The 23,770-nt window shown below is 41.3% G+C and overlaps 1 protein-coding gene across 4 annotated transcripts in view; it reads right to left on the reverse strand.

Annotated features, from left to right (window-relative positions):
• The window catches only part of FSTL5 (follistatin like 5), a 322,690-nt gene extending 305,976 nt beyond the window's left edge, over window positions 1–16,714 (reverse strand). For all 4 annotated transcript variants that reach the window (XM_083520282.1, XM_083520280.1, XM_083520281.1 and 1 more), the window contains exon 1: window positions 16,247–16,714. The gene's annotated coding sequence lies outside the window, so the exon portion shown is untranslated. The remainder of the gene's footprint in view (window positions 1–16,246) is intronic.
• Window positions 16,715–23,770: the final 7,056 nt, after the last annotated feature.

Here is a 23,770-nt window from a genome sequence, read left to right on the forward strand (position 1 = left end):
CAACCCCCTCCAGAATTAGGTGTTCAAGGAGAACAGAAGGTTGGATTCAGGTTCCATACACATCCCTCTCCCCCCCCCCGCCCCAAAAAATGAGGTTTAGGGCAATGTAGAAAGCTTTGTATCGATCGCCCCTGTTGTTTCATGTACACTCTATGGATTGAAGTCAAATTATGTAATAATCTCATATAGATGTAACTGCTGAGAATGTTTTCTTTTGAGACTTCATAAAGGATAGTGCAGATTTCTGTGTACCTGTTATAGTGAGAGAATATTTCAGGAACTGTATCCCTTTACGGATATTGCTGATATTTCCTGAAATAAATTGTCCTGTTGCCAAGGCGCATTTGCCATGTTCAGTAGAGAAACTGAAATATTCAGACTCCCCTCGCTTATTTGATAATGAACAGCTTTATTAGTGTTCATAGAATGTTGTCAGGGCATCCTTTCATTTCCATAATTTATCATGCAAGTTAGTTTGTATTTAAATTATTTGGTTGCTTTCTGCGGCGCTGGGTGAACTACCTGGTTTCTTCAGAATTAGGGGAGACAGTTTGTTGTCCAATTCCAGAATTTGAAACCATGTTCTACTCCTGATGATGTTAATGAGAGTATTCCTGCTTCCTTCTCTATGACACCTCCTTGTTGCTTTGAATGACTAAAGCCCCCACCCACCAGCAGTGGTTTGCCCAGTGGGACAGAGTTGCAGCAATAGCCTCCTGACAGCAACATCATTGTCACTTATTGTGAGGCCCCAGCTGGCAGTGAAGCTGGTGCTTTGTGGACACACCAGTGGAGCCAGGCAGTGGAGGGTATATGGTCATTTAAAAACATTTTAATTATGTATTGTTTTGTTTTTTATTGAATTTGCATTCCTTCGCACTAGGATCACAGGGCAGATCACAGCATACAATACAAAATGAGAACACAAATTACATTATGCACAAAAAAGCAAAAACAAATCAACAAACCCCCTCTAACAAACACATTTTAAAAGCCATAGAATGCTAATCCACCAAATGCCACATATGACATGTTTTTAGTTCATTTTAAAATTGTTTCTAAATATGATTTTGTTTTGTTTTGTTTGAAATTGCATTGTTTTAACTCCTCAGTGTTTGCTGCACTGGACTCCTTTGGGAGTAGCAAGAGGATAGAAATTGAATACACCATCATTGCTCCCACAATCCAGCATGCCCAGGAAGCCCTGCCATCGCCAATGCATCACCCTTCCTAAAAAGCAGGAGTGCCACTCCTGCTGGGAGGTTATTGATGTGGCTCCATGCCACTTAGTGAGCTACTCCTGCCCAAGGCTCACTACCCTTTTCCCTTCTCCAGAACTCACCAAGAGACAGGGGCATCAACTGTGGCAAAAGGGTCCTTCCACCCCTGGGGCACCTAGAAGGCTGCAAAAGCACCATCCTAGACATGAGAATTATGGGAAATCTCCCTCCCTCCCTCCCTTGGAATTTGTTACTATGGTATTACTATGTCTATGGCTTTAATATGTTTTTGTAAGCTGCCTTGAAAATCCAAATCTGAAGGACGAGTTGGAAATATTTTGAATAAATATGTATAAATAAATTAAAATGTTCTCAGCTGGCAAGGAATAACAGATAGAATGGATAGAAGGAATAATTTTTGTACACATAGACACATCGGCTTCAACTCATAATCACCACAATGAATCACAAATATGATTTCAAGGATACCAAATTAAGCAAATAGTATGAAATTTAAAGGCTAGAAAACTCGTGGGGGAAATAATGTATGTGATTAGTGGATGGGCAGGGGGTGTACCAGGAGCATGGAAACTCAAGTCCTTTAACACTAAGGTTGCTATTAGGACAGCTGTGGTACAAACAAAACTACTAATCTCATACTGCATCTTAGAGGCTTGTCAAAAGCAATAACAAATTCATGAATACTGGTGACAAACAAGCTGAGTATTCAAAGCACATAAATATTCTGAGAGCTTAATTGTTCCTAAATGCTCTCTCTGGGGAGATGTGCCTGGTGCCATCATTATAAACTTTTAGGCGCCAGGCAAAGGCGTTCCTCTTTATGCAGGCACTTGGTTTTTAATTGGGAACATATGGTAGCATGATACCCCAGACTGTTGTGGTGCTCATCTTTTAGTAGGGTGGGGTAAGAGTCATCCTTTTTATCATATTGCAGGATGAGCACTTGCAATAAATGATGCTGTGATATTCATTTTTAATGCGGCAGAGTAAGATTTCTCCTTTTTATAACATTTGCTTTTAGTAAATAATGTTGTATTATTCCTTTGATGTTGTTTAAAACTTCTGTATTGTGGCTCCCTATCTAGAGGCAGAGGAGAGTTTGCCTACATCTGCCCTTGCTTAAACAAGTCTCGGGAGATTTACTCCTGAAGGAAGGGGTGAAGTAGGAGAACCACATGGGGAAGACGCTGGTAGCTAGCTATTTAAGCCAGCTCTGCCTCACACTCTCTTTGTGGCACCATCCCTACAGCAGTGGGGGCTCTGTTAGTTACCTTTTCAAGAGGCTAAGTAGGAATTTGTGGAGGGACTCCTTGGTTGGCTGTTTGGAACCCTCTTTTTCACACTACAGGGACTTCTAACTGGGAGTGGCGCTTCACTAATTTGGTTTTGGCATTTAGAAAGGGCTGGTCATGAAATATAAGATGTGTACACTGGGGCATTATTGAGTTAAGGACACTCCTTGTGCATCATTTGCCTTGCTATGTCCTTACAGAGGTAGGACTGCCCTGACAGGGCCGTCTTTACCCAGGGGTGCGGGGCACCCGGGCGCTGAATTCTGGGGGGCACCAGGCGCCCGCTGCTGAAGCCACCTAAGCTCTTAACTATCTACCTGTTATGAAATAATAAATAACTTTGATCAAACTAGAAAAACAAAATACCTAGGTATTACCGAAATGTATACCTGTTTCACTAAAGGACTTTCGACTTTGGCACTCATTTACCAAAGATGCTTGTGACATCATTCACAATGGTGGCGCTTGTCAGACTCAACGACGGCGCTTGTCATTCTCAATAGCGCCGTGCACACAAAATTAACTCTTACATCAAAATATTATGTTACGTATTGTATTGAGCTGCTACACGGCAGCAGGGTCAGCGGCACCTTTGACACGACTGATGTTTCTCCTAAGTAGGTTCCTAAACAATACTTGTAACTTTAAGTGTGGTGGTGGTGTATTGTAAATAAATGAGCAAATAAAAAGTTTGTATATTTTCCCTCCCGTCTTTTGTAAACAAGAGCTAAGGCGTGGTGTCTGACATAGGCATAATAAAAGTTAATTTGGGGGCTAAACTAAATTTGGGGACGCTGGGTGGATCTTTGCACCCTGGTGGCACATATGCTGAAGACAGCGCTGTGCCCTGACATGTGCATTTTGATGAAGATGTTATATTAGTGTTATGTTCCTATACCCAAGGCTCACTTAGCAAGGAGAGTTATCTTCTCCCAGTTCTTTACTGTGGCTATAAACATACCCAGGGGGCTGAAGGGATACATCCCTGACAGATTTACACAGAACTGTATAGGGTTTTCTTTTCTTTTTTAAAAAAAAATTGTAGGTCGCTTCAGGACACTTTGTGTAGTAAGTGGTGAAGAAATGTAACAAATAATAATTGCTCTCATGAAGATGATAGTGGCAGTAGGGGGAATTATGTTGCAATCTCTCCAAAAATACATCTGATAGCAGGAGCTATCTAATTTTTTCTTCATGGAAATCCTACTGGGCCTGTCTACCAAGTGAGACTCCACTAAGTACATTTGACCTGAATTTGATCTGCATTTGACCTGTATTGATCTGAACACAGGGCCACATTGCAGCAGTGATTTATAGATTGTGTCACATCCTTGAAGTGGGTGAAAAAAACGTTTCCACTTTTCATACTTTTTTTCACACTTTTCATACTTTCCCCTTTTGAATAAACAGACCAGCCTAAGTGTGGGCCTGTTAAAATTAAACTTGTAAGAGAAGCATTCACCGGTCTGTTGGTAAGCATGGAAAATGTGTGTATTTTTAAAATACATTAAAAAAATTGAGGAAGTTAATTTAGTGAAATTTATTTTTAAGAAATAAGAACCAAACAACAGTGCAGCTAATTCTGTGCTCCCAATGGAGACTTGGGCTTTTTTTTTTTTTTTTTTTGTTAACCAAGGGATATTTCAAGAGCAATCTGTGATATAGCGCAAGGGCCTGCTGTTCAAAGACAGAGAATGTCAAAGAGTAGCACTTTGGATATCAGCCATAGTTCTTAGTTGCTTTTAAGCTGAAAAAGAAATGTATACCTACAATTTTAGACTTAAATAAGCTCACAATATAAGCCCAACTTTTCAGTGCTCAAAGTTTCTCTCAACATTAGCCTTACTTTTGAACCATACAGATGCAGAGCTTAGGGACTGGGGTATGGCTTTTAGCTTTGAGCATTGTTCCACTGTGTTGTCTTATAATCCAAGTTTTGACCACAGTGCTATTCAGTTATACTAACAATTTGGCCAGGGTTGACAAAGCAGAGCAGAATGATGCTGCTGATATTCTCACATTTGACTAAAGGAAACTTTGCTAAGGGAGCCAATGCTTTCCTTGGCTCATTATGCTACCCAGCCATGATGGGATATGGGTGGCACTGTGGGTTAAACCACAGAGCCTAGGACTTGCCAATCAGAAGGTCGGCGGTTTGAATACCTGCGACGGGGTGAGCTCCCATTGCTCGGTCCCAGCTCCTGCCAACCTAGCAGTTCGAAAGTACATAAAAGTGCAAGTAGATAAATAGGTACCACTCCAGCGGGAAGGTAAACGGCGTTTCCATGCGCTGCTCTGGTTCGCCAGAAGTGGCTTAGTCATGCTGACCACATGACCAGCTGTACGCTGGCTCCCTCGGCCAATAAAGCGAGATGAGCGCCGCAACCCAAGAGTCGGCCACGATTGGGCCTAATGGTTTGGGGTCCCTTTACCTTTACCTTTTTACCCAGCCATGATGGGTGTGCCAAAGGATTTTCAATCACATCAATGTTTCACTAAAAATGCCAAGGATGATCAAATTTAGATATGCATCTTACACTGTTCATTGAATATCAATTAGAAATATTTTGAAAAGTTATTTGCCCAAATCCAGCAATTCATTGTGAGCATGTATGAGTTCACAAAAGGGGGCAGAAGTGGAGCTGTCTTCTTCATAGAGCTGATGGAGAAGTCACTGCCTGGGGAGCTGCATCTGAGTTTCCAAAGTACTTTGGACTGGGAGTGCTACATTTCTAGACACATGCACACTAAAATATTCAAGGGCAGCAGAATCCAGTAGGCAAATTATCTTTCTGAATGGGGTGAAACATCTTGGCTAATGTCCAGGCAGGTGGGTTGTTGTTGCTTACGAAAGGTGGGGGGAGGCAAAACAGCTGGGAGGTAGGCAGGTTGAAAATGTACCTGCAGGCCCACCAATGGGCTCTGCCAGTGCATGTCTCGCTTGGACTACTGCAATGCGCTCTATGTGGGGCTACCTTTGAAAGTGATCCAGAAACTACAACTAATCCAGAATGCGGCAGCTAGACTGGTGACTGGGAGCGGCCGCCAAGACCACATAATACCGGTCTTGAAAGACTTACATTGGCTCCCAGTACATTTCCGAGCACAATTCAAAGTGTTGGTGCTGACCTTTAAAGCCCTAAATGGCCTTGGTCCAGTATACCTGAAGGAGCATCTTCACCCCCATTGTTCTGCCCAGACACTGAAGTCCAGCTCCGAGGGCCTTCTGGTGGTTCCCTCCCTCCAAGAAGTGAGGTTACAGGGAACCAGGCAGAGGGCCTTCTCAGTAGTGGCACCTGCCCTGTGGAATGCCATCAGATGTCAAGGAAATAAACAACTATCTGACTTTTAGAAGACATCTGACTGATGTTTTTAATGTATTTTTAATATTTTGTTGGAAGCCACCCAGAGTGGCTGGGGAAACCAATAAAGAAATAATAATAATAATAATAATAATAATAATAATAATAATAATAATAATTTGCACTGCAGCAACCTTCCTGCCATCTTGCCCCTTTTCCACCTGGTCAGCAACAGCAACCTACCTGCCACAAAGCTGATGTAGCAGCCCTTCTCAACCTGGTAAACTAATTTTGTATGGTGCTGTAGGGTTTCAAAATCCCATAATTTTAGAAAGAAAGCTGTCAGACTGCAGTAACGAATATATCACACAAACCTCTTTTTTTAATGTCCATATGCAAAAGGAAATTTACTAGCTATGAGCCCTGAGCAGCAGGTAATATAGACCAAGAAATAAAAATATGTAAAAGGGCACAAATATATTAATCCACAGGTTTATTGGCCTACAGGGGTGCCACTTTTTAATTTCAGGTGCATAAGGAGCTCAGATAAAGCTTTAGATGAAAGCTGTAAGGTGCCTATAACACTACCATCCCTCCCTGCTGAAGGCAAAAGGATCATGAAAATACAAGACACTCAATTATTTCTCCCTGGTAATAATTCTCTGAATTACATTCTGGTAGCAGCTAGGGAACACCAAACAACAAATTCAGTGGAGACAATGTCAGCGATCCAGGCACTGCTTAGCACAACACAAGGATTAAACATAATTTATATTATTTGGGTCCTAATGTCCCAGGTAAATAAATAAATCGCCCCACACATTAATATTAAACATAGCATTTACCAGAATAGATTTGTCTAGCAAAACCAGCAATAAGGAAATATACACACACTATCAAAACTAGCAATAGGAAAACCATACAAATTTTCCCTTTCATTGTAACCACCAGATTACCACTTACTGAGTAGTCAAATGGAGCAGGAATTTTAATGTAATTCTAATGGATTACAGGAGCAGTGGACGACCAAGAGTCTAAGGATTAATATTTCAGAACTCCATTGTCGCTGGTGAAGACCTTTTTTGAAGGGGGGAAAAATACGTTAGCCTATATGACCTATCTGCAAATACCCTGTGGATTGCTTTATGTGAGTTTTTTTAAAAAAATAAATAAAAAGACAACAAACATCTGGCTGCGGACTTTATGAGTCAGGAGATTAGTACAGGGATAAAGAATCTTTCACTTTTAAGTTATTTGTTACAACTGTGCCTAAAGCTGCAGTAGCTGTGAATCAGTATGCCACCTATAACAGCACTGGCAAAATTAGAGGGCTCAGAGATCATTGTTGCATAAGGGTGAATGGAAGGCAAGATAAGGAAGACCATTCCACTCCAAACTAGTGCTTATGTCCTGCTTTATGAAGGACAAAGGATTAGGGAAATACGTAGATACATGAGAATTTTCACAGTTTGCAGAGAATGGGGAGGACACAATGCGGGGAAACAAAGTACATGATTATCACAAAGGAGGCTGCCCACCTAGATGGACTTCAACAGACTGACTGACTTTTTGAGAAAATGAGAAAAGTGGTGCAAATGGAATGCAATGATGGTATGGAAGGAATAGGGTGGCGATCAAGGTCAGCTTCAGGTTCTACAGCCTTTCAGTCAAAAGATGCGAGGATGGTCCCAGAGATCTGCTAGGTTGAGCCAAGAAGCCAGTACAGGGTCCATAGGCTAACTGCCACACAATTTTCATGTCATGCTAAGACAATGAGATAGCAAAACTCTTATGTGAATTGCAGAGCATTAGGCAATTTTTGAGAAGTAAATGCATTTGACCTCTTCTCTGAACATCTCCTGCTCTCCCATCCTTCTCTAGTATTAATGAATCTTCCCTCAACTGACCTGCAGAAGGTGGAGACAGGGACCCAGAAATCAATTTTAAGTAATAAATGCAGGAGGGGCTAGAAAGTATAACCTCCAATTTCTGAAATCTCTTTTGGCACATCATGACAAACTTTCCATTCATTTTGGAAAGGTGAGGATACTGAGGGAGGAAGTGCCTTGTGCAAAGACCTATGGGAGTCTTCATAGTCTGGAAATTGTATTTTTTTTTCTTATCCTCCCACAATTCACCTTTTGTTTTGTCAGACTTTTGGTCTCTGGAGTTGATGTTACATCATCTTTCATGAAAACAAGGGAGTCGCCTAGGACCTATTCCATTGGGATCTTTGAGAGTCTGTCTCTTAAGTAGAAGCCTCAACAATTAAAAATAAACAACAAGGCAGTTAACTACTGAGAAACGAAAGCAAATAGTGAGATGCAAAAATCGTTTTTAAAAATGCAACGCCCAAGAAGAAAAGACAGCAGTCCTCTTGCTAGAGTACAAGGGCAAATCCACAGGAACATAAGCCTTGGAAAGATGAAGCAGTTTTCCTTCCATGTCTATGGCACCAAGCCTACAGCTTCTACCCTACTCACCTCTCATATTATGCCACTGTTCTAAGAAGCCTCAGGTACACATAGGAAGCAAACCCTAAAAAACAACTGTATTGATACCTCAGTTGCACTTTTCACACTTCCTTTATACAGTACATGATCTGACTGGTGAGCTCGCCCTCTTGGAGAACAATTCATACAACAGCTGATCTCAAATATCTGCACAAAATATACATATGCACAGTTGTGTGCTGGATAATTATAACATATACTAGGAATGATACATATATAGATATTCCATTCTGATGCATAATAACTGTGTGCTAGCTTGGTCTGTCCAATCAAATACCCAATGTATCACATTGATTCAAAGAGATTAATTGGGGGGGGGGATGGACATGTACTGTGCAAATAATTAATCTAAAGGACAACATTTTTAAATCTAGAGTAGATTCAGATGGTTAGATATTTCTCCCCCATAATGCAGGGTTATTTTCAGTCTCTGTGAAACAGAATTGCACAAAGCTGAACAATACATGAAAGACCCCACCACCTATTCATGAACCTTATTTTATTCATACTTTGTAGAAAAGTAGATTGTCCTTTGGACTTTTTTAGTTTCATGATAATCCTTTTGATTTACGAATCGCCAAAGTTGTGTCCTCCATATGTTGTTGCACTCCAACTCCCACTAGCCTGAGCCATTGATTGACCATCCTGACCAGTGGTCAAGGATGATGGGAATTGTAGTCCAACAACACCTGGAGGATACCACACTGGTTGCCCCTGCTCTAGCCAGTGGTTGCACAAGTGACTGTGCCATAGGGCGTGGGGAGTAGTCGTCCACATGCAACCTCAATAATGAACTATTATTTCTGTGCACAGGAGTCTTTCTATTTTTGCAGAAATGTGTTTGAAATTTTTAAACCTCCACCTCTGATTACTTTGTTCACAATTCAGTCCTGCTAAGTAATTATTTTCAATAGAATCAAATGGCAGTGAAGGCTCACAGTTAATTATAGGTTGCATAAAAAGTACATTCGTGGTTTTTAAATGTATTGCTTTTAAATTGAGTTGAATGTCTTTTGTAATGTGAGAAGGGCAAATGGGGGAGAAATGAATGGTACATTATAGCACACATCCTTCTGGCAATACTTTACTTTCTTATTTATCTATTCCTTGAAGTCGGAACAGTGCTCTTATGCCTAGTCAGACCAATGGTCTGTTTTGCCCATAACCAGTACAGCTATATTTTACTGGCAGTAAAAAGAGGGCTTTCAGCCCCACATTTTCAAGATCTCTGTTAGAGACATTCGCCTGCTCTGGTATTTGATATCTTTTCACTAAAGTTACTATTAGAAAAAGTAGATTAAGTAATTTAACTATGAAGTTTGTTGTTTATTTGCTAGGAACCTGTCTATAATTGCTATGCGCAACATTTGAAGGTTCTACCATGCAAATTATTATCTTTCTGCATTTTTTACAGCAACATCTTAAATGTTGTCAGTGCTTAAAGTACAAGCCTGGGCATGGAGATGCCTGTTTTGCTTACTTATATGTAAAGCAGGGTTTGAAATTAGCAGAGCGTCAGGCACATTTCGCACCTAAAGTTTCTGCATTTGTAAGCACCTCAAATGATGACTAGACATTCTGTTTTGGCGCCCAGAACTCAGGTCCTAGGAGCCATTTGTCTCTTAGCTTTTCTATCCCAGTTTCTAACACTAGTGTAAAGGTACAGAGATTTCCAGCTTGCTGCCATGTTTCCAATGATCATGAAAACCAGCTTGGATCTGCACCTTCATCTGCAAATAATGCATTCCTTTACTGAGCTAAAGATTCTTCTTTAAAATTATTTTCTAAATTTCCATATGGGTAATTCCACCTTTAACAGTGGCAAATTTGCTACACACACACTTTAACCTGAAGGAAACTCCACAGGAATTTCCTAAGGGGCAAAAAGGCAACTCAAGGCACTGACCAATTTAGGGCCACTCTGACAAGTGGTCATCCTCTTTTCAATAAATATAACCATTCTACCAAAATGTTAGTTCTCGAGCTTTCTTGGGGGGGGGGGACAACTTGATTTTTCTTATCCCTATGCTTCCAGCTCCTCAGCTATTTGATGGAGAGTAAGGCCTTGGTATGAAGAAACTAATAAGACAAAGATTTATCAGTATGCAGTGGCACAGCATGGGTTGCCAGAGCCCGAACTTGCAGAGGGGGTGGGTGGGAGGGATACAGACAGGACTACACGTGCACATTCAGCTGCCTAATGAAATCCATGTCACTCAGGAGATTGCAACTGCAGAGATAAGAAAAGAAGAGCCATTTTGTTATCTGCAGAGGTCACTTCCTGGTTCACACTGAGGTGCAGCCCAGCAATGGATGTGCACAGTTGTATTGAGGCAGCACCAGGTGTTTAAATTTTCTTCCCCTAACAATTTCATGTCTGGGGCAACTACCCTTGAGGGGCCCCCCACACCATGCCACTGTCAGCATGAATTGGATAATGCTCAGTAGAGTCTGATGAACCTGTACTAGTCCATTCATGACTTCAATCCGCAGGCATAAGCTTAAGAACTGTTTCATACACCACGATTTTCTGTAAAAACAACAACATATATATCACTGACAATGGCCATGGTGAACATGTTGTTTTGCTACTCCTGAAGACAATCTTTTCAAAACCAATACAGTGGTACCTCGGGTTACATATGCTTTAGGTTACATACGCTTCAGGTTACAGACTCCGCTAACCCAGAAATAATGCTTCAGGTTAAGAACTTTGCTTCAGGGTGAGAACAGAAATCCTGCTCTGGCGGTGCAGCGGCAGCAGGAGGCCCCATTAGCTAAAGGGGTGCTTCAGGTTAAGAACAGTTTCAGGTTAAGAACGGGCCTCCGGAACGAATTAAGTACTTAACCCGAGGTAACACTGTACAAAGAAAGGTGGCCACACATAAATTAATTGTATGCATAAAAAAATAAATAAATACTGACCCAGAAATCATTTGCAGGTCCAGGGGCTCCAATAAGCACATGAAGGTTACCTATTCATGTATTGTGTGGCGGGCAGCTGATTGTGACAAGGAATGTGTGCCTGGAGTTGCCCCACCCCTGGCAATGAAATGAATTATAAATGCCTATGACATGGCCCCTGCATCTAGGTTCTAGTGTTGGCTTGAGGAGAACTCAGATGACTCATAAGTCACCTCACTCAGCAGGAGTCCTTAGGTCCACTTCTATACCATCCCAGCCTCAGGACACGGTTCACCCATTGGTAAGCTACAGAGGAGAACACTAGTAAATTTGCAGCAATTGTGTATGGAACCACCCCAAAGTTTGCAGAACAACTTTTCCAGATATGGTTAAACCTTTACAATTAGCCTTGATTATTCAAAATTGCTTCCATGTAGGAAAATGTGAAACCTTATGGGTCCTGCATGAAATGAAGTCATGATGATGTGCTGATTTCATCATCCAAGCATTCCAACAAATAATTTTAATTTTTAATGTGCTTTTCTAGGTCAATGATCATTGCCTATGTTCTTTATTATTTAAAGAGATCATGGAAGTTCAGTAACAATGAAAACATTTCAGTCTTCAGTCTACAATTATCACCCATACAAATGAAAATTTTATACACCTTGCTCTATGAAATGACCACATTACTTTTTTAAAAGCTCTTCAACTCTGCTAACAAACAACCTTGAATCATACTCAATTTAGTGTGTTCAAGTACTTCTCAAGTACATCACCACATGCCAAACACTTTAGAATCTCCTTCTATAAAACCCTGCTGGACACCACCTTCCATTAATTCAAATGCAAATAGAGTAAACCTTAACACACTTCAAGCAATCAGTTTTGCCAGCTGTGCTTCAAACTTAACTCTTTAAACTTCATATTCTCATGAATTATGAGACCAAGGCACTGCACTTCGAATTGGACATGATTAAACATGGTCAAGGGAACAAAATTGACTTTCTGTGGCAATAAAATGTTCTAATTACAACCTGTCAGCCCAATCCCATAACCTGATGTGCCAGGAGTTTATCACTGTAATAGTGTGTGTTATTCTGACTATCTGGATACCTATGTTCTGTAGCGTTTATATATATTTGCTCATTCATTCATTCAGTAAAAATATTTGTTAACCACCTTCATAAAAAGTTTTCGGTGAGCAATGAACAAAAGTATGAATAAAATTAATTCATGCACAATATAAATACTATTTAAAACCAACAAATCAGCATAAGATAATATAATAAGACAAGACAAGAAAGCTAAAAACTGAATACAGTTCCAAAAACCAACAACAGTGGCCCTCAGGGTCCATTCCGATTGTATGAAATAGAAAGGTCTTCATATGGTATCTCCAAGGAAAAGGCCCATTCCATTGTAGAAACATAATACACTTCTAATAAAGACTGACACACACACACACACACACACACACACACACACACACACACTCACACATTTATAGTCCACCCTCCATCATGGAGTCCAAGGGTAGGTTACATCCCACTCAATACAACAAACAATGAAATTCATAAACATTACAAGACCATAAATTAACCTGAATCAGCAGCAATCAGAAAATACAACAGCCGTGTAATGGAATGTATATTCTGATGTCACCTTCCATCTCACAAGAGCCTCTGCAAAAAAAGGCATCTCTTTGCCTATTGTCAAAATATATACAATGATGCCATATGCATCCTAGAGAGGAGAGCATTCCACAACCTAGGGGGCACACAAAGAAGACCCTCTCATGTACCATTGCTCCTGCAGACTCAACATAGTGATGGAACCACCAACATGGTATCCTTTGCAGGTCTCAAATACTCAGGCAGGTCCAACTGAAGCATGGCCTCTCCTGCTTCAGGACACAAGCAGGCTGGTGTGGCAAGGGTCAGTCATTTCGGTATTTAGACATTTAGCAGTTTAGAACTTTAAAGGAAAGAACCAGCGCTTTAAATTGGACTCAGAAACCATCATCACACCCCTATTACAGGGAATATCACCTTCCACATGTTGGGAAGCCAACTTCTCCTCTACTAATGTAGGTTTCCTATGTAACTTAGAACCATGAAAGATTAAATATTTGCTGGAAGGAGCCATGTGATGAGGAAAGGGCTACACACACACAACTACTTTGTACTCACATTGTAACAACTTGATAGGGCTAAGGAAGATCCCAATCATGAAGTTGAAAACTGCATTGAAGATTGCAGAAAGTCCATTGTTCAAGGGAGGTATGTTATTTGAGATCAGTTGGTACTCTAAGATTGCCATTTTAACAAGGCCTACAGTCCTAAATGCACAAGCTTGGATATTCTGTATTAATCAAAAAGGATTAAATTCAGTTAAAAAGTGTTTAAGACTGGGGCCTTCATTACCCATCACTTGGTTGCTCTACATGGTGGCTAGCAGCTGTGAACTGGCTATTGAAAAGCATGATGCTTGAGATGATATGGTACAAAATTCAAGTTGTATTACTGTGTTGTATCTGTGATGGCCCATTTACACTTGCAACTCATCACTTGATGTTGCAACTATCATGTGAAGAATATGCATTTTTAATATTTTGTTATATTCATATCACACCTTTTCTCCAAAGAGCTCAAGATGGTGCACACACCCTCCCCATCTTTATACTAGCTGAGGTCCCAACAGTGGAACCATTTTCTCATAAGGAAGAGACTTGGAGCAGAGACTGAAGAAGTAACTTAGTCCATTCCTTCTGGGATTCCAAAGAATATTAAGTTCTCTTTCCAAGTTGGATATATACAACTTTCTACAATGTAGATCAGACATGTGTCGGACGCAGTGTGCAGGTGTGTCAGGGGAATGCTTTTATAAGGGCTTAGTTTAACCTCCGGTTTGCTTGCAAAACTGAATTACTGTGTTGCAAAATGATGCATGTCTAAAAACTGTGTCACCAACATGAAGTTTGGGAAGCTCTGATTGTAAACCATTTTCTGGACTATATTAACAGCAAAAGACATATTCATTCACAGCTGTATATATGTACGTGAAACATTTAACCAGGATATCTGCATGGATGCATTTATTATTATATAAAAACATGTTTACAAGCTCAGGCCCTCTGCATGTCTATCCTGGCACTGCAAGAGAACTAGGTCTTAATGCTTTTCTTCATTTCCATAGTTACTAATGATAGTTTTCTTCACATATTTTGAAAACAGATATCCTGACATTTCATATCCCCTTCCTTTATACCCAAATTGAGGAAAGGGATCATTTGAGAATGCTCATTTATTTTTTACACTAATATAGAAGTATATAATACCCTGGAAATAGACTTGTGTGCAGTCATTAGATTGTAAATCATAACACAGCATGTTTTACACTTACTCCTAAAGTAAACAAGGGGAATAACTGATTAATGGAAGAAACTGAATTCATCGTTTTTCAAGCTAAAATTTAAATATTAAATGAGCATAATACTGGCGTTTAGCTTTCAAAACTTTTCCCTACTAACAGTTGCTTATCTTACCTCCCACTATTTCTGAATTGCTGAAAAACTCTGCATTATTTTAGCAGATGTTCACTATAACATCACAGTTCAACTTTAAATAAAGAATTTTAAAGTAAAGAAATACTCATGATACTTTGGAACATAACTGCCATTGATCTGCTCATTCTTTCCAGACCAAACATTAAAGAGAGAGAGAGAGGTTGATAGGGGAAATTCTGGACAACAGATATAATGCAAATGTCACTGTTATCTTATGGTTCTAGAATGTAAAGAAAAAAACATTTTCTCAGATAATGGAGTGATCTGCAACATGATGCAGTACAGGCTGAAACATAATGTGCTTTCCCATTTCAGTTCAGTCGTCTCCCTCCCAATTGGCTATAAAATTTCCACTCCAGAATCAGCATTTAACTCACATAGTAAATACCCCCAGCTTCTTCTCGTTTATGTACAGAAAGAAGTCTGGCAACTCATCGTAACCACCTAAGCAGATCCCTGGAATAGAGAAGGGCTTGCCAAAGGTTAAACTTGGGTGGGAAAGTGAGACATTTCCATCTGCCTACGTTCCCCAGTTCTTTTCCAAACAGGAGAGGATCTGTAACACCAGACGTAATACTACTGTGCTATTAAAGTGGAGCTTGACATTTGCATCTACTTCTAGCCTGGAGGGAAGGCCTGACATTGACCAAATCAATACTGTGGAACAGACAACTGGGAACTTTCAATCCTGGGGGCTGACCTTGGGAACAGAGGGGTCAAGTCCTTTGTAAAACCGAGTTTCGTAAGTTTCATATCAGGCAGATCTGGCTGATTTTGATCATCGTCATCCTCCACAACGTCTAAGGATCACGCCTGATCTCTCTCTTACACATACGCACGCAGGGCACATCAGGCATTTCCTCCACAAATCCTCTCTAATTCCTGCTTTGCTCGCTGCTTCCCAGACTGACCTCACATCCTCCCCCCTCCCTCTGCCCCCTTCTTCTCTCCCGTCGGAATCAATGAGAAATCTACTCGCCCTCTAACGCCGTCGTTTCTTCGGAGGAGGTTCTTTAACGCGTTTTAATTAAAACCGAGAACAACAAGAACGGAAATCAATCTGCCTGCTTACACCTCTCGATCTCCCCTTCCAAGGCGAAATAACATTGTTCAAAAGCCCCGAGACCACGACCAGAAGAAGCGTGTGCGGAAAACTTTGCCACGAGCACCCCACCTCATCCGCCTCCCGGGCTTCATTCTGCATTCATCTCTTGTTTACTAAGCCCACGATGATCTTGAGCAGAGCCGCCGAAATGTCGTTCCCCCCTCCCCGCCCCGTCCTTCTTTACATTAAGCTGCGGACTAACAGGCTCGCAACTTTCCCCCGTCCCTTGGCATCGCCCCCAAACTCTACCCGCTTCCTTAGCCACGGTAATGCCAAAAGGAGCTTGCATTTGTCACAAGCCAGATCCCCCTTCGCTCTTACCTGATCGAAGAGTCACTAAAGTCCCCAAAGGGAAGCAGGGGGAGAATGTTATATCCTGTTAGTCGCAAGGATCGTGGATATATATTCTCTTCCTTTTTAGGTGTTCTGCTTTAGGAACCAAAGGGGAGGGGGGAAAGTCCAAGAGGGGGGGAGGAGGGAAGGAGGATCCCAATAATCTGGGGTAGGCAAAACTCCGAAGAAATGTCCACGTTTAGTTGAGCATCAAGGAACACAGCACGGGACTGAGAGAGAGAGAAAAAACCTCCTTTACGTCCGGTAAGCTCCTTGGTCAAGTTGCTTCTGACCAGGGGGGCGGAGTGGAAAGCGAGGGGGGCGGGACGCCTTCCGGGGCGGGCGGGGCCAAGAGGGCTGAGGAGCGGAGCGAGCGAGCAGGCGGGATTCCCGGGTTCAGCACCAGCGGAGCAGTGGACAGCACCAGCTCCTTCCCCTTCCCGCGAGTCTCAGGCACTGAAGCCGGCAGCTGCTCGCTCGCTCGCTCCCTCCCTCCCCGCCGCTACTCCGCCCCAGCGCGCGCGTCCCGCCTCTCTCCTCACGTCAGCCCGAGCTCTGCCCTCATTTGCATAAAGCCGAGGAGGGGGGGGAGCGGGCAGCTGCAGACGGCCCCGGGAGCAGACGGCGTTGTAGTGACAGCGCACGGCCGCCGCCAGGGTCGGCAACTGGTAGCAGGCGGCGCTGCGGAGGGAGCGCCAAGCGTGCCCGGAAGCGAGTTCTCATCCCGTCCGCCACTCGCTCAGGCCGGCGGCAGGGAAGAATCCTAGAATTGTAGAGTTGGAAGGGAGCACCAGGATCATCTAGTCCAACTCCCTGAGGATTCGAACCCACGACCCGGAGATGGAGAGTCTACCGACTGAGCTATCCCTGGGAAAGAGGGTGAGGGAAGGGGGAGCCAGCCCTCGGGAGCAGGGAAGGCGACTCTGCCAGAAGCGGAGCGGTTCTTGCCTCCCCAACCCAAGGGAAAAAGCAAGGAGACTTCGGCAGTTTACGTTGCATGGTGGGGAGGGAGCCGCTTAAGACTTGCCTGCGTAAGTTTGTGCCCAAGCTGCGCAAAACGTGGCTGCCTAACTCCGTTTCGTCTGCTCAGGCTGGTAGAGCATTTGCTCCTTTCAAAACTGGAGGCAGCAGGGAATGAACCTGGAACCTTATGCGCTCCAGGGACGGGAGGTTGCTCTACATGTATTTACTCGTTGCAAGGAGATCCATGTGGGGCACATGGTTCTCCCCCCACTCCCATGTAATCCCCACAACAACCTGCTGAGGTAGGTTAGGCTGAGAGGCTGCTAAGATGCCCTGCTTGTCAAGAGAAGACTTGCCAACGAAGAGAGAGACTAAGAAGCACTGGTGGAGCTTTTCACTCCACATTCAGTGCCGCATTCAGAACCTGGACTTGTCAGACGACAAAATATTTCCAGGCATCAAAGATGTGGGTTAAACATCATCCATTCTACACAGGGTGTCCTCCCTTGCCGTCTTTGTGTGACTAGTTGCCAACCTGCAAAGGCAGCCTAGGAAATCATTAAAGAAAACATGGTGGAAGGATTCCTGTGAGCGGTGACTCCCCACAACTGGGGCTTCAGGGTCACCTGAAATTACGTTTACAATGCAGGAAGGAGACACATTGTTGTGGTTCCCAGGTCACAAAGATAATGTGATTAAGGGGGTCACAATCTGCATAATAAAATAGTCTTTTATGGGAAAGCAAACAAAAAACCCACCCTGCATTCAGTAAACTAGTCCATCAGAGAGAAAACGGCATAGTATCTTGATGGGCTGAGGTTTTCTTTTTACACATACTGAACTATTTATCTGGAGTACAGTACTTCAAATATGACTCATCTCATCTGCCTTCACAAACAGGACCCCTAGCTGACATCTGACATCTCAGCTGACATATATCTTACCCTTTTGGTGCCAGGCAGTGTATTATATTCTTCCATGTGTAAACCACTGTAGTTATTTTACTTGCTCTCTCCATTGATTGATTGTTTGTGTTATATCTCCTGTCCTTTATTATACTACTGATTTTTATTGATTGACTGTATTATTTGTATATTAAATTGTTAGCCTTCCCAAGAGCTGTTTGTGTGCTGAAGGTTTGCAGTATACATATATGTGCATTGCAATCCTGTGCTGCCTGCACAGAATTGGGGCCTGTTGAATTCAATGACTTACTCCCAAGTCCGAGGTACGTTTGTATGGAATAGCCTTAATATAAAGTAGAGCAATCCAGAATTTTTGTGTTGTGTTAACATAATGTATATGTAATATTATGCAACTCACAGCATGGATCAATAGGAAATGAGCAATTTTTGCCTGCTAGAACTGGCCTTTCTTTTTCGATGTCTTTAAGGACATGGGGGAAATTCCCCAAATCTCCTGTTGAGATGTTACAAACCAACTGAGCAGAGAGCCAGCAATTTTTTACACACAGCCAATATAGAGATAACATGTTAACTCTTTGTTTCCCTTTCAGTGCTCAGGACATGAAAAGCTAAAACCCACCAAATCGGAAATTGCTTACATTTTCACCTTTTCTGCTATATTTTTTTGCATGAAAACTTATCAAAATGAATCAACTGACTATGCATCCTTCTTTGCTTCTTTACCTAAAGTCAAATGAAACAAAGTCCAGAATAAAGAAATTGTCACTGCAAAATTTTACCCTCAATTTTTCCTTCATCCTATATGGTAGAATCGGGTTTGTATACTTGACTGGATGGAGTCTGAGTCATCTACCATCTCTTTCCCCTCTTTCTGCAGTGATATACACCACCAAATTCAGTACTTCCTGAAATTATCACTTGGACGCTTATACTGCCAACTTCCTTTGTCTATCTTCCACTGCAGCAGCTCAGAACCCAATGAACTGCCCACCCACACTTCATCAACAAATGTGGAATTTATGTCTAATGCACCCCCCTTTCATTTTAACTGCACTAATACTTGCTCAGGAGGAAATCCCATTGAGCTCAGTGGGGCTTATGCTTTGGTACAGTAACAGGATGGTAGCTTAAGGTACTCAAGCTCGTACAAAAGCGACCATATCACTTGTCTAGGGTCAAGTACTGACTGTATGTGCCAATCAGTCATCACAGAGAGCTTTCATATCATAGTTTTAACTCAAATACTGTACAATACTTTATAATATACTTCACACAGTTAGCTGAGACTAGCAGTCATCAAGCAACAGGGTATCAGGGGTGAAACACTAATGTGTGAATGAGTTCTGAGTGAACAGCTGAGCAAGAGGCAAAATTATTCTTTAAAAAAATGCTAATTTTCATTGCTTTATCAAAATTGTGCTTTTGATGGTAAGCTCACATGGAACAGCAGAATAAAACTGTACTAAATTTCTTTGTTCTGTGTCTCAATACTACCTATGCTTTTTGCTCTGAGTCATATCCTTGGTCCCTTTAATACTTCAGTCAGTACCATGTAGCAGATTCTTATCCCAGATGGTGGCAGAAATATCAGTAGTTGTCAATGAGCTTTCTGAGTTCAAGTGAGCATGCCCAGTAGCATCAAAATATCTGAGCAATGACCAGAGTGGTGGATACTGTGGAATATGCTAGTTAAAAAAAGAAGGTATCTGGATGGGATCCAAAATTTCCATGAGGGGAATTCTCCCAATGCCACAAGAGGGTTTGGTGACTTCCAGAACACTTCTCATTAAAGTGGCACTGAGACCTGAAGTGGTGAAAATTGGTGAAAATAAACAACTACCTGACATTTAGAAGACATCTGAAGACAGCCCTGTTCAGGGAAGTTTTAAATGTGTGACATTTTAATGTATTTTTAATCTTTGTTGGAAGCCATCCAGAGTGGCTGGAGAAACTCAGCCAGATGAGTGGGGTACAAATAAATTATTATTATTATTATTATTATTATTATTATTATTATTATTATCCCTTTCTAAAGCTGGAGCCCCCACTGGCTCTTAAGACCTTCCACAAATGGAAAGAGCTCTTCCGCAAAGGGAATACCAAGTTTGAGTCCAACCCATTCATTACCTTGTACCCAGAAATCATCCAAGGTCTACAGAGAGTGTGAGTGTGTGAGTGTGAGAGTGTATGTGTGTTATAAATATTATTTTATTGAAAGGAATAAGACCTCATTCTGACATCAATGTTTGAGCTATCAACTTTGTTTCTCTAATGTACAGTGGTGCCTCGCAAGATGAAATTAATTCGTTCCGCGAGTTTTTTCAGCTAGCGAATTTTTTGTCTTGCGAAGCACGAAATCCCACAGGAATGCACTGGAATTCAATTAATGCGTTCCTATGGTCAAAAAAAAGTCCAAACAAAGCCAAATTTGGTACAACAAGAGTTTATTAAGTGCTCTTTAAAGTCACACATACTGTATAGAGCATTTAAAAAACTGAAGGAACAATAAATTAAGTTTCTAAACATGATAGAAAAACATTTAAAAATCATTCAAAGTGTACAGTACATTTTCTAAGACTCTGGGGGACAACTCGAAGAAGGTTCCTCTTCCACTCTTTGCTTCTTGCTGAAGAACCCCCTCCTCAACTGTTCCCCCAGCCACCCACCACACAGAAATTCAAATCCAGATTTTTTTTAAAAAAAACAGCAGAGTGGCCCAATGGTCACAGAAAATCATAAAAATGCAGAAAAAAACACACACGCTTCCAGCTTCTTGCAAACCCCTCCCCAACACCAAGTCCTTGAATTCCAAACACCCCAACCCAAAATCCAAAACCCCCCAAAAAAGTTTTAAAAGTTTAACTTACCAAATGGCTGCAAAAGAAGTTTTGGAAAAGCTTCAAAAATCACCAAATCTTCAAAAACCTCAAAAAAGGCTACCACACCACGTTCTATGAGTTGCTCCTCGAAGTCAAGTTGCAACTATATTAACAGTGTTAAGAAAAAGGAAACAAACTTGCAAGACGTTTTCGTTTTTCATCTTGCGAAGCAAGCCCATAGGGAAATTCGTCTTGCGAAGCAGCTCAAAAAACGCAAAACCCTTTCGTCTAGTGAGTTTTTCTTCTTGTGAGGCATTCATCTTGCGGGGCACCACTGTATCTGAATATCTTTGGAGTTCTTAAATGAATGGAAAACAAACACATGGAATTTCCTGCAACGTTCAGCATTTGAACAAATTCCCCACTTTTAAAAAGTGTGATCATCACAAAATAGCAAATAGCTCTCCTCTTGAACTCAGATAATATTGTGTTTACATTCTCATAGTGAAATGGTAGTTATGAAATACTAATTAGCTCTGAAAACATCAGTCAGCAAACTGAATGATGTAATACACTGGAAAGCAGTTTAGCAGTCCACAGTGTTAATACTTATTGTCTTTATCATGTTGAGTATCCCAGGTCAGCATCACCCTGCAAAATCAAATGATGTACTTAATTCCAAGTGTTTGAGAAGTCCCTTTGACTTGCCTGGAGATCTTGTAAGCTTAATGTTAAATATTGCCATGAATCTTTAATGGACCAGAGCTTTCTAGATATGTTACATGTTAAAGCCACTGAAAGCATATATTACCTTACATGAAATAGTGCTTATGTGGATAGGTAGACTATTATTGTCACATATGTTTGGACCCGAGTCCACCTCATCGAAAGCATGCTTATTGTAATTTGACAGGGTTTTACATGGGTGCAGAAAGAGGAATCTACATCTATGAGATCAGTGAGAAAATGCATATATAGTGTATCTCCATCTCACTCTAATAATTCTGTTAAAGCATAAATGTACGTAGTGGACCATTCACAAAGTAGTGTTGAGGATCATACAAATATTCTGGCACTGTGTGTGTGTGTGTGTGTGTATGTGTGTGTGTGTGTGTGTGTGTATGAGAGAGAAGGAGAGAGACAAAAGGTGAAGAAGAATTATGTGTCCTTTCAGTTGCATTGGCAATACTCAAATTGACTTGAGTGTCAAGATTTTTCTCACAGCTGACTTACATCCAATTATGACTATACCTGAACAAGCATCTCCACCCACATCATTCAAGCCTGGATACAGAGGTCAAACTCCAAAGGCTATCTGGTGGTTCCCTCACTGCTGTGAAGTTACAGGGAACCAGGCAGAGGGCCTTTTTGACAGTGGCTCCCACCCTGTGGAACACCCTCCCATCAGATGTCAAGCAGATAAAGGACTACACAACTTTTAGAAGACATCTGAAGGCAGCCCTGCATCAGGAAGTTTTTAATGTTTGGAAGCCACCTAGAGTAGCAACCCAGTCAGATGGGCAGGTTAAAATGTTGCCTTCTGCTAGCACAAATCGGGGTATTTTAGTTTTTGGCTAGTCCCCTTTCCCCACTGTAGTCCCTCCACAGTGTATCCCATTCTGTGCTGAAGGGTCTTCTAGGGGTGGGACCTGGGGGTTACATAGGTGAGGAGGATCAGCAAAAATGATGTGTCCCAAGTCTGCAAAGGCAAAACCATCATTGGATACATCAGCGTATTTATTTGAATTGCTCATAGTTAAATAGCCTATCTGGGTAAATAACCTATCTCATACTGCAGCTGGTTTAAGATACAACAACAAATTACTGTTTCCTTTGTACATTTCCAGCTTCCATTAGTCTATGATGTCATGGCAACTTGTCCTTGTCCTCTGTGCTCTGACCAGCTTTACCTGTAACAATTGATAGTATGTTGTGTCAATAGAATGCTGATTTTACAGACAGCAAGAGAATTGTATGAAAATGTTCTAGTTCTTTAATTCCATGTCCGCTGCAATTTTATCATTTAGACACTAAATACATACACAAGAGAATGCAATAAGCATGAATTAGGAAAATCTCATTCTCCATTTTCCCTGTATGTATAATGAATTATATTTATCTACTAATCACATTCCTGTTGTTTCTTTTCTATTTTTGGACTCCTACTGTGACATCTAATTTTACAAGCTCTCATTTAATTATAATTATTTCTGTTCATTTGTTGTACACAAACTTTGTTAATTCTTTCCTCTTTATGCATTGGGTTATTATAACAGCATTTACTGCTGGTGAGGGGAAAAACATGTTTATTGGGGGGAAATGACTCTGAACGCTACATCTGGGCAGCCAATATGTACTTTTATTTTCATGTGGCACATTCCAGAAAAGTAGGAGAAGGAAGAAAATCTTTAGGCAACTGAATTATCTGGTGTGTCAGTGGTTTTTATAAAAATAAAAATAAAGGACTAGTTTGTTTCATTATTACTGCCTGTAGCTTAGAGCTGATGGTTTGGGGTTCTCTAGGCCTCAGCTGTGCTACAACATTAACTGTCTCTTGATTATATATTTGTACCTTGTTCTAATGTAGGCATGTACAATCTTCTTTATGGCGAACATACGCAGTATTTCATAATTAGCCAGTAGGCAGAAGGAATTCCTAGTGCTTAGTTTCCTGTTTTTGCTTTCCAGAGCTCTTTAATTTGGATAGTATTTGACAGTATCTTGCCAGATGCACTGTAATACGCTACATTTTGCAATATTCTATACAATTTGTTTTATTTAACAGCTCCCAATGCATGCTGCCT

The sequence above is a fragment of the Podarcis liolepis genome (assembly GCF_965112155.1).
Source record: "Podarcis liolepis genome assembly, chromosome: 9".
NCBI lineage: Eukaryota > Metazoa > Chordata > Lepidosauria > Squamata > Lacertidae > Podarcis > Podarcis liolepis.